Source organism: Ictidomys tridecemlineatus, chromosome 5 (assembly GCF_052094955.1).
Source record: "Ictidomys tridecemlineatus isolate mIctTri1 chromosome 5, mIctTri1.hap1, whole genome shotgun sequence".
Lineage (NCBI taxonomy): Eukaryota > Metazoa > Chordata > Mammalia > Rodentia > Sciuridae > Ictidomys > Ictidomys tridecemlineatus.
This window is the reverse complement of record NC_135481.1, coordinates 193,111,740-193,122,850: the sequence shown is the minus strand read 5'-3', so window position 1 is coordinate 193,122,850 and position 11,111 is coordinate 193,111,740. Positions and strand designations below refer to the sequence as shown.

At 54.9% G+C, this 11,111-nt stretch overlaps 1 long non-coding RNA gene across 1 annotated transcript; it reads left to right on the top strand.

Moving 5' to 3' along the window:
* The first annotated feature begins 3,387 nt into the window (after positions 1 to 3,387).
* On the top strand, positions 3,388 to 10,884 carry LOC144378173 (uncharacterized). The gene is made up of 3 exons (XR_013439794.1): positions 3,388 to 3,618; positions 8,085 to 8,198; positions 8,936 to 10,884. It is a non-coding gene; the product is annotated as an uncharacterized LOC144378173 (long non-coding RNA).
* The last annotated feature ends 227 nt before the right edge of the window (positions 10,885 to 11,111 follow it).

Genomic DNA, 11,111 nt, shown 5'->3' with positions numbered 1-11,111 from the left:
TAGTCCTGCTCAGGTGCCCCCTCCTCCCCTTCAGGTCTCAGGTCAATTGTTCCCTCCTCAAAGAGACCATTCTGACCAGATGCCTCTGCCCGAAGCACCCCAGGCCCCGACTGACAGGTGTTGTCGCTCTCTGTCATGTTCTCCATTTTCTTGTCCTCAGAGCTCTGACACATTCCTGAAATGATCTATTGAGATTAACTTGCACTTTTTTTTTTAATCTTTCCCTCCAGAAAGCAAACCCCACCAGGACAGGGACCTTGTCTGTCTTCCAAACACTTGCTTGGTACACAGGGATGCTTAATAGCTCTGTATGGAACGAGGGGATGGACCCAGCCAGATGTCTCTCAGGGACTTCTGATGATCCTTAAATAAGGGAATGATTTTAGTAAGCAATGAAAGTTTTAAATATCTGTGGACTCACTTCTATCTGCTTAAGGTACGGTTTTATTCGTGGGGAAATAAGCCGGCCCCAGCAAGTGCTCCAAGGCCATGTGCCTCGTCCCCTTGGGTGGTGCATTTATAACCATTTGCCGAGCTCTGGTTCCTTGTATGCTGTGCTGATTGTGCAGAGAGGAGAAACCTGTGTCGACCTGGCTCTTCCCAACTGGCTTCTTCAAGGAGAATCTACTGCCCACATGGTTGAAAGTCTAGGGGTCAGTCTCCCTGACTCCAGGCCCCAGCTCTTTGTTATGGCTTGCATATGAGGTGTCTCCTGAAAAGCCCTTGTTCAGGACTGTTCAGAGGTGAAATGACTAGATTACGAGAGCTGGACCTCATCAGTTGATTAATCCACTTGATGGGTTGATCATTTGAATGGACTCCTAGTGGTAACTTTAGGAGGTGGGGCTTGGCTGGAGGAAGAGGTTATTGGGAGAGTGCCCTTGGGGGTGACACTTTGTCCCTGGCTCCTCACTCTGTCTCTGCTTCCCAGCTACCATGAGCAGAGCTGTTTCCCTCCCCCACACCCTTCCGCCACGATGTTCTCACCTGGGGCTCAGCGCAATGGAGTTAGCCGGCCATGGACCGAGACAGCGGAAACCATGAGCCCAAATTAACTTGTCCGCCTCTAAGTTGTTCTTGTCAGGTATTTTGGTCACAGAGTTGAAAACCTGGCTAACACAATCTTTAAAATCACTTTTAAAATGGTATAATTTACATACAGTGAAGCGCACAGTTCTTAGGTTCCATCAGTTTTGACAGATGTGTGCACGGCGTGACTCATGCCCCTGTCAAGATACAGAACTTCTCCGTCACCCCAGAAAGCTCCTGCACACCCCTTCCCACCAAGCACCCTGCTCCCCAGCCCAGCAACTAGGGGCAGCCGCTGCTTCCATTTCTTTCTCCGTGGATCGTCTTTCCTCTTTCTGGACTTTCCTGTGATGAAATCACATAAAAACGTGCTCTTTGGTGTCTGGTTTCTCTTGCTCGGCATGAAGTTGAACACTCACCGTTTGTGTGACCGGTGGCATGGCTTGTTGATGGCGTTGCTAAGGATCCTTCTTTGGATGGATGGACTTACCATACTTTGTTTCTGCAGTCACCTTTGATGGACACTTGGGTTGTTTATAGTTATGGGCTACGATGGATAGAGATGCTATGAACGTCTTCTTTCTCTCTCGTGTGGTACTGGGGGCCAAACCCAGAGCCTATGCAAGTGAGGTGAGCACTTGAGCATGCTGTGAACATGCTTGTCCAAGTCTTTTTATGAACACATGAGCTCATATTGCTGGGTAAACTCCTAGCAGTGGACTTTCTGGGTGAAAGATCACATGACCTCAACCACAGTGCTGTCCTGGCTCCCTGTCCTGGAGTCTTCTGCCTGTAGCCATGATGGCAGATGCTCCCTCACTAAACTGCATGAGGGCAAAGTCCCTTATCATTTGTAGCACTGTTCTTAGTAGGTGCTGCACCCAGCACAGATGAATGTGGGCTGAATCAATAAATGGGTGGAGGAATGGGGAGACGGTTCTCCATGGGTATGTGTGTGTCTGCATATCTTGCGAGCAAAGATACTAACAGCTTTGCTCTAGATTACATTTTGGAGCATGCCTGTGCAGTGAATAGCCTCAGAGGGTAGAGACATGTGTCTCTCCAGAGCAAAGAAGAGTCATGTTTGCTACACATTATAGAAGATTAGAGTTTGAATATTATTCATCCTTAAAAGGAAGGAAATTCTAACATATGCTACAAGATGGATGAACCTTGGAGGCTTTCTGCTGAATTAAACAATCCAGATACAAAAAGGAGAAGACGGGGAGCCTGGCACAGTAGCACACCCCTGTAGGCCTCACTACTCAGGAGGCTGAGGCAGGGGGATCTCAAGTTCGAAGCCAGCCTGGGCAACTTCGTGAAACCCTGTCTCATGAAAAGAAATAAAGAAATATAAGGGCTGGGGATGTAGCTGAGTGACAGAGAATCCCTGAATTCAACATCCAGTACCCTCTGCCCGCTGTGAAAGACCAAGATTGAACGCTTCCCTGTTTTTTGAGAACAGAACTTATAGAGACATAAAGAAGGATGGTGGTCTGCAGGGCTAGGGAGGGGGATGGTGGTCTGCAGGGTCTAGGAGGGGGATGGTGGTCTGCAGGGTCTAGGAGGGGGATGGTGGTCTGCAGGGTTTGGGGAGGGGGAGGGTGGTCTGCAGGGTCTAGGGAGGGGGATGGTGGTCTGCAGGGTCTGGGGAGGGGGAGGGTGGTCTGCAGGGTCTAGGGAGGGGGATGGTGGTCTGCAGGGTCTGGGGAGGGGGATGGTGGTCTGCAGGGTTTGGGGAGGGGGATGGTGGTCTGCAGGGTCTAGGAGGGGGATGGTGGTCTGCAGGGTCTGGGGAGGGGGAGGGTGGTCTGCAGGGTCTAGGGAGGGGGATGGTGGTCTGCAGGGTCTGGGGAGGGGGATGGTGGTCTGCAGGGTCTGGGGAGGGGGAGGGTGGTCTGCAGGGTCTAGGGAGGGGGATGGTGGTCTGCAGGGTCTGGGGAGGGGGATGGTGGTCTGCAGGGTCTAGGAGGGGGATGGTGGTCTGCAGGCCTAGGGAGGGGGATGGTGGTCTGCAGGGTCTAGGAGGGGGATGGTGGTCTGCAGGGTCTAGGAGGGGGATGGTGGTCTGCAGGGTCTGGGGAGGGGGAGGGTGGTCTGCAGGGTCTAGGGAGGGGGATGGTGGTCTGCAGGGTCTAGGGAGGGGGATGGTGGTCTGCAGGGTCTGGGGAGGGGTTGTTTAGGGATAAGATTTGGGTTATGCAAGCTGCAAAAGTTTTGGAGATCTTTTGCGTAACAATGTGAATGTCCTTAACAGAAGTGAACTGTCCACTTGAAAACAGTTAAGATGGTGTTATTTATTTATTTATTTTTGCCTCAGACACAAACAATATTTGGGTTTCACAAGTTCAAGGTCCCTCTCCTGGAGCAGCTGACTCATTGTAGTCCCCACTCTCCTGTGGGAACTGGGGCTTGGAGAACAGAGCAAGGAAAAGTTGACGCTCGGGCTACTGCTGCTGCTGTCCTTTTCTTTGACCCGGGAGTTTCCTGTCTCCCACCAGCACCCCGGAACTGGCAGGCTCACTTGCTGGCCGGCAGGCAGGGCAGAGCTCGTCCTCACACCTCCTGACCACCGTGGCCTCTAGCTGAGTACGTCTCTGGTTTTCAGTGCTTGTCTGCCTGGCTCAGTCCTAAGCTTTTGTTTACAGCTGTGTTCTCGGGGTCTAGCACCGAGTCTGGAACATAGAAAATGCTCACTAGATCTTTGGAGCATGCAGGAATGGTGGGTGAATGAGTGACGGCCTGCTGCCTGATTCTTGAGAACAGAACTTATGGGGAAAACTGTCCTCATCACACTGCTTGGAGGCCAGCTGCTGGGGAGCCGTCTGTTTTGCGCTGGGCTGGCCTGGTGGTCCTCCCCTGGGCCCTGAGGTTGTCCTACATGTTTGCTGCTGAGGACACTTCAGGGTGGGGGGCAGGCTCCCACTCCTCTTGATCTGCTGGCTGTTTGCTTGTGGCGTCAAGTATCGCCCTGTCCCTTTTGTAGAAGAGGAAACAGAAAGTAAAAGAGGTAAGGGCTTCGAGTCACCGTGGCCTGGCCACTGGCCGTACAACCTGCCCAGGTCCAGGTGCTGTGGCTTCTGCCTCTGGGATCAGGGGGTGGAGGTGGGCTGCACCTTGGGCTGTCGGCAAGAGGAGGGGCCCCTCCCATCGCTGGTTTAGGTGGGTCATCCCACTGGGTGGTCCTGGGGACCTGGGGGGGGTGGGGGTAAGGTGGGGGGGCAGGAGCTGGTGGGCCTGGCTTGGCTCTCTTGATGTCGTCTCAGATCCCATCCGCTCATCTCTCCGTGTTCGCCTGGCTCTGTCCCCCAGTTTAGCTGAGTCTCCTCTGGTGCCCTGAGGATGGGGATTTCTGGCAATTTCTCTGTTCTCTTTTCATAACGTTATTATGGCATAAACTTCATGTCTTGCTGCTTTGGGGACCGCTTCTGTTTATTTTTAAGAGCTTCCTTTTGAAGCGAGGAAAACATTACAAATGGAATCTTATCAACTTTTCTTTTCACTTCTGCAGAAATGATTTCAATTCCCTTCCACACAATGTGGATCTCTCTGACTTGGGGTGGGGGGTCATACAGGAAAGATGGAGAGAGCGGGTGGGACAGCAGAGGTGTTGTACCCCAGGACACTAGGAGTGACATTTAGAGACCCTGGAGGAGGCGGGCAGCATGTGGACTTCTAGGCTGATGATCTTAGCACTTCATTTGCATCCTTGGCCAACTCAATGAGTGTTTGTTAAGCACCTACTGTGCGCCAAACGTCCTGCTGACTTGACCCTGACTGCTTCTCAGCGATGGAGCCGGCTGTGCTCCATTCCTCTCGTCTGCACTGGGCTTCTTCTCCTTTGGGGGAGAGAAAACGTCCCCTATCAGCAGGAGCAGCAGCTTGAGTGTCCATGACCTGCTCAGCCACTCACCCTTAAACAAACATTTATTGAGCACTTACTCTGTGCCAAGCCTTCTCCTGGATCTTGGAGCCACAATGGGAATGTCTGTGCTTTCGTGCTAGCGTGTGGGAGAGGCAGCGTGTGAGTGAACAGACGTGGCTGATGACGGATAGTGACAGACACAGGGAGGAGAGTCAGGTGGGGAGGGAGCCGGCAGAGCCAGCTCTGCGCTGCTTGGGTGCGGCATGGGACGGGGCTGAAGGAACACATGCCACTCGGCATTGCTTCCCGAGGGCTGGAGGGGTCCCAGGTCCTTCCTCTGTGCATCAGGACCTGGTGTTCTTGTCCTGAAGCTAGGACATTTGCTGTGCGGAGACGTCTTCAACCTCACCCATTGCACCCCTGTAGTCCCCCCAAATCTTGTGCATCCCTGGCCTTCCCAGCACCTGTGCTCTGGGTCACCAGGCTCCCTCTTGTGTCAGGACATTGAACTCCTTGCTCCCTCTGGTAAGTTCTACCCCAAGATGTTTTCATGGCTGGAGGGTTGAGTTGCTTGTAGGCCTTTGCTGCAGTGTCACCTTCATGGTAAAGTCTTTCCCAGGCACCTGACTTCAATGGCGACAACTCCATCCCCGGTCCTAGATCTCTCCACCCTCCACTTCTGTTCCCATTTCCTTGGTTTTTATTGTCACTTGCTATTCAGTGTGGTTTTGACTTGTGGTTACTACCCCTGGGTCAGACGGGATGAGGGGAGAGAGCAATTCCTGCAACCTGGAGGGAGAGCTCTGTCTGAGACCACTGACGGCCTTCAGCTGAGGGACCTGGGCCACCCCATGTAGCCCACTCTCCTCCCTGCATCTGATCTTGCTGAGGCTCCCCACTGCCACGTCCAATCAGGAAGTGGGGCAGGTAGGAGTCCGCCTCCAGGGACACAGAGAAGGGTGGAGAAGTTGACCCCAAAGGGAGGGGCCTCCGCACGTGTTCTCTGGGACCCTGAGTGTTATAAAACGTTTCGGGACTTGGAGGCTGGACCTGGGTCGCACCATCGGCACTTCCACTAGTGGGAGAAGGTGGAGAGAATTACCAGGCCTGAGTCTGTAATTCAGCTCTGCCACTTGCCAGCTGTGTGGCTCTGGCCAGACCACTGTGCCCTCCGTGCTCCGTCTGTTAAGTGACGCCCTAGGCCCTGCTCGGCACCCCTCTCTGGTGATGGGGAGATTTGCTGGATCTAGGAAGCAGAAGTCCTGTGTAGATGGCCGTGTCGAAGGAGCTCATGACTCCATGGTTGATTTAGAAATTCCACATCTAGAGGCAAGCCGGGGTCTGCTCATGGCAGGGACCTGGGAACCACCATGTTTTCAGCCCATTCCATTTGCTTAAATTGGTTCCATGGAGAACAGTGGAATCCTTGAGACCCCAGAAGCAGGGGGCAGTTCTCTTCTGTCCCAGGCTGTAGGAGGCTTGGTGTTTGCTGGGGGCTGTGGGTGGACCTGGGCTCCAGCTGACTCTGCTGCAAGTGGTGGTCCCCCTCCCTCCTCCCTGCTCTGCAGCCACAGGGAGCACCTCTCCTGGAGAGGGGAGGGGCACAGCAGGCTGTGGGGGTCCATGTGCTCCCCAGAAGCTGTAGGAAGTGGGTGGGAAAAGCGCAGACCCCCCTTTACTTTTCAGGGCTCACGTTCCATTCTACAGCAGGAATGAGATCCCCGGGCAGGGGCCCTGTGGCCCTGATCCAAGGACCGCAGAGAACGCTGCCCGGGTTGCCAGGGCAGTTGGCTGCAGAAAGCGCATCTCTTCAGCCACCTGGGCCACTAGCCCGGTGTGCAGCTGGCTGGTGGGCTGGGTGCTGCTGGTGGCTGCGATCTGGCATCATAGGGTGAGTGTGGAGCATCGCGACAGGCGCGGGGTTAGAGCCGTCTCAGCCAGCCGCCTCGCCTGCTGTGGTCTCTGCTTTGGTGACAAGCCAGGAGTCCTCAGGGGTTGGCCCTCTTTCTCTGCTGGGCGTCGTGCAGGCCACCGGTGGTGGTTTCCTGTGGTGACGGCCTGTGGTCAGCAGCCGCGCTCTGGCCTGGGCTGAGACCTGAGTATTTGTCTGCTACTCCCTTGGGTCCTATCTCTGGACATGTTGCTCCCTCTTTGGTGCCTCAGTTTGCCCTTTAGGGACACAGAAGCTGTACTTCCACGTGGGCCGTTTCTCCAGTCCCCCCTGTGTCTGGCGTGGGTCTCTCGCCCCCCCATGCTCTGGGTTCCGAGGCAGGAGGATCCTCTGCTGCATTCAGGAGGGTTGGCAGCAGCCCTGACGCCAGCTACCAGATGCCAGGACACCACCTCACCCAGGGTGACAAACAGAAGTGCCTCCAGTAAGAACAAGGGCAAACTTCCTGGGACGCACAAGTGACAGGCCTGGTTGAACTGTTTCCCCTGAACACTGCTCTGCAGGGTAGGCGATGCCCGTGTGTGCGCTGAGCGCGACACCGCGCCCGACCCTGGGGAAGACGGTGAACAAGACCCCAGTCCCTGCCACAGGAAGGTCACACCCTGGTGGGGGAGGGGAGATGAACTTCAGGTAACCGCCTCTGAACAGGCCAAGTGACAGCGCTTCCCGGCGACTAATTTTCTTATTTAATGATTTTGAAAGTTAAAGCTCCAGTATGAAGCGATACGCCCAGACCACAGTAAGCATTAAGCAACATATTTAGAGAGATGACTTTTTTTTTGTTTGTTTGGCTGTAGAATAGATGATATTCAGGAAAAATCCTTTAATTTCTTTCTTTGCTGATTTATTATGTGCAGTAAAAGGCAATATTTATTACTAGGAGGATTTGTTTCTGATGGCTGTGGTGAAAAATTGCTACCAACTGGTGGCGTGAAACTACAAAAGTGATTTCTCTCTTAGTTCTGGGGCTTGGAGTTCGGAGTCAAGGTGTGCACAGGGACATCCTCCCCCAGACTCCCCGTTCCTAACTCCTGGTGGCTTCCCGTGTCCCTTGGCTGGTGGCAGCCTGGCTGCAGTCTGGCCTCATCTTCCCCTGGCCTCCCTTCTGTGCCCATGTCCCTGTGTCCAAACCCCTCTCTTTTCTCACAAAGGCACCAGAGCCAGGAGCCACCTCGTGACCTTACCTTAACTTGGTTGCCTCTGTAAAGACCTGATTTCCAAATTCTGCCACATTCATAGGGGCTGGAGCATATCTTTATAGGGGACACAGTCCGAACCAGGACCAGAGCCAGGCCGGAATCCGTCATGGCCCACGGGGAATGACAAGGCCAGCTGCTGCCGTGTGTGTCGGAGGTTGGTAAGGCGGGGAGGCGGGCTGCGGGGCAGGCGGGCTGCGGGGCAGGCGGCAGTGCCATCCGCACCTTGGATCCAGCCACACCTCTGCACATGCGCTCTGACCCCCTCCCTCCTGTCTCCTTACAGAAGACCCCAGACCCTGACAGTGCAGCCGTCCATGCTGTGCCCAACTGGGCAGTAGCTAGGGAACGCACACCATGGGGGAAATCTCAAGTGGACCTCAGCATCCCCAGATGTCCCTCTCCACTTCCGTTCACTCCCCTTCAACTCAGGGATCACGGGCGTGCATCTTCTTCTCTCCCCTCAGCCTTGTCCCTCACTCTCAGCTAACGCCTGGCGTTGAAGCCAATAGACCCCCCAATAACCCCACCTCCCCATAGACTCTACCTCTGCATGGACCACCCTTCTCCACGGACCCTCCTCTCCAAGGACCCCACCTCTGTGTAGACCCCACCTCTCTGGGGACCCACCTCTCTGGGGACCCACCTCTCCAAGGACCCCACCTCTCTGAGGACCCACCTCTCTGAGGACCCCACCTCTGTGTAGACCCCACCTCTCTGGGGACCCACCTCTTCATGCGTCCCTCTCTCGCCCACTCCACCGAGGTCCACACCCCCAGCCCCACCCCCTCCTGGAGGACTCCTCTTCTCTCTCTTGGTCCTCTGTCTCCTCTGTGGTCTCTTTTTGCTTCAACACTAAAAGGACACCCTTTGCCTCCATTCTTCCCCCTGCAGCCGGCACCTGGACAGTTGAACCTACCTGTTTCTGGTCCCTTCCCGGTCGTCTTTGAACCACTCCACCAAATCTACTCCAGAGAACCAAAGCCCGTGCCCACCTGTCAACCCAAGGTCCATTCTCACCCATCCACTGGCTCAAACTCCCAGCAGCATGGGACACAGCCCATCATGTCCTCGACATGCGCCCTCCCTGTCCCAGGGCTGGGGGTACACCTGCTCCCCGCCTGCTCCCTGACAGCCCTCCTGAGCCTTCTTTGCTGGCTCCTCTTCTGAATTCTGCACCAAACCAGAGCTGTTCTCGCCTCTGCTAACTCTCACCCTTAAGTGATTTCATCCAGTCCAGGGCTTAGAAATGCCATCTATGTTTGGATGAGCCCTAACTTGTATGTCCGGCATCGCTTCTCTTGATTTTTAGACCTGTTTATCCAACTCCCTGTTCAACAACTCTGCTTAGAGCTGGAAAGGGCCCAGGTCTGCCCACTGCTGTCCCAGGTCCTGCTTCTGCCTCACCCCATGTTGTCAGCTGAAGTCCCAGGAGTCCTGCTGTGTGGTTGCCCTGCTTCCTGAGCCCCACAGCCAGCGCCCCGCCAGTCACCTTGCTTCTCTCTCTCAGCCACCTGGAATCCAGCTCCCCACCCCCGCCCGGCCTCCCCTGGTGCAGGCCAGCCTGGCCTCCTGGGAAGGGGCAGCCTGAAGACTGGCTCCCTGCTCTCACCCTTCCCAGCCCTTTTCCTCCTGTGGCTCCAGGGGACGTTTTTGCAAACCCAGCTGCTTGCTTCAGATGTTTCAGTGGCTTCTCAGTGACCTTAGAAAAAAATCTAGCCGCGTGTGGTGGGACTCTGCCTCCCTGCCCGTCACCAAGCCCTGCAGTCACACCCCTCCCTTCATCTCTCACCACCGCAGAGTGAGGTCCAGTGGCTCCTGCAGGGGCGTCTGGAGGCCACGGTCCATGCTCCAGGTGCTCCGTTTACTGGGCTGTCATTGTCCCAGGTCTTTCCAGGGAACGTAGTTAGGAAATACGTGTTTTAAAATGTCCACCGCACATCGCGATTCCACGCTTCAGATTCAGAAGGTCCTGGGCCCCGCCGGCTCCCCGTCTCCCTTCCTGGGCCCATCCAACAGCTCAACAGCAAAACCACTTGGTGTCCTCATCCTGTTAGACATGGTGGTGGCAGAACAGCAACCTCAACCCCAAGGAAGCAGGTTAGGATTGACTTGCCACCCGCCAGTCCTCAGAGTGACGTCAGTCAAGATGCGGGGACATTCCTTGGAGTTGGTCCTCTTTCTGAGGCTCCGCTGCCAGCCAGACACCCGGGGTCCCCTCTTCACTTGTTGTCCACTTTTCTAGCATTGCCCTCGGAAGCAGTTGACTTTGCTTATAATTATGTCAATGGTTTGTAGGTTCCTGTGGTAGACTGAATAATGTCCCCAAGGTGTCTCACTGGATGGAGGTGCTGCTGGCGTGCAGTGGGCAGACTTCAGGGAGATTCCTGGGCACCCCAGAGTGGACAGGGTTGGGATTCGCCCTGGCTCCAAAGACTAACTTCCTCATCTCCCTCCCCCAGAAGAGCCGTCTAATGGTGAGCCCTGCTGGCTCACATGATCCTTACCCACCAATCAGACTAGCCCTGCTGGCTCACATGATCCTTACCCACCAATCAGACTAGCCCTGCTGACTCACACGATCCTTACCCACCAATCAGACTAGCCCTGCTGGCTCACATGATCCTTACCCACCAATCAGACTAGCCCTGCTGATTCACATCACATGATCCTTACCCACCAATCAGACTAGCCCTGCTGGCTCACATGATCCTTACCCACCAATCAGAAAGCGCCCCATGCCAACTATCAAACCATTCAACCATGAAACTGTCATAACTGTCAGACCACCCCTGGCTCTATAAATATGCAGAGCCTTTCCTCAATAAAAGGGCATTTTCTCCAACGACGAGCCTTGATCGTTCTTTCACACAGGACCATCCCAGCAGAGCACAGAATGATCCCGCTCTGTTATGAGTTTGGATGAGAGATGTCCCCCAAAAGCTCACGTGTGACACAATGCGAGAAGGTTTCTTGTGTGTGGTGCTGGGGATTAAACCCAGGGCTTGTGCCTGCGAGGCGAGCACTCTGCCAACTGAGCTGTGTCCCCAGCCCACAGGAAGGTTTGGAG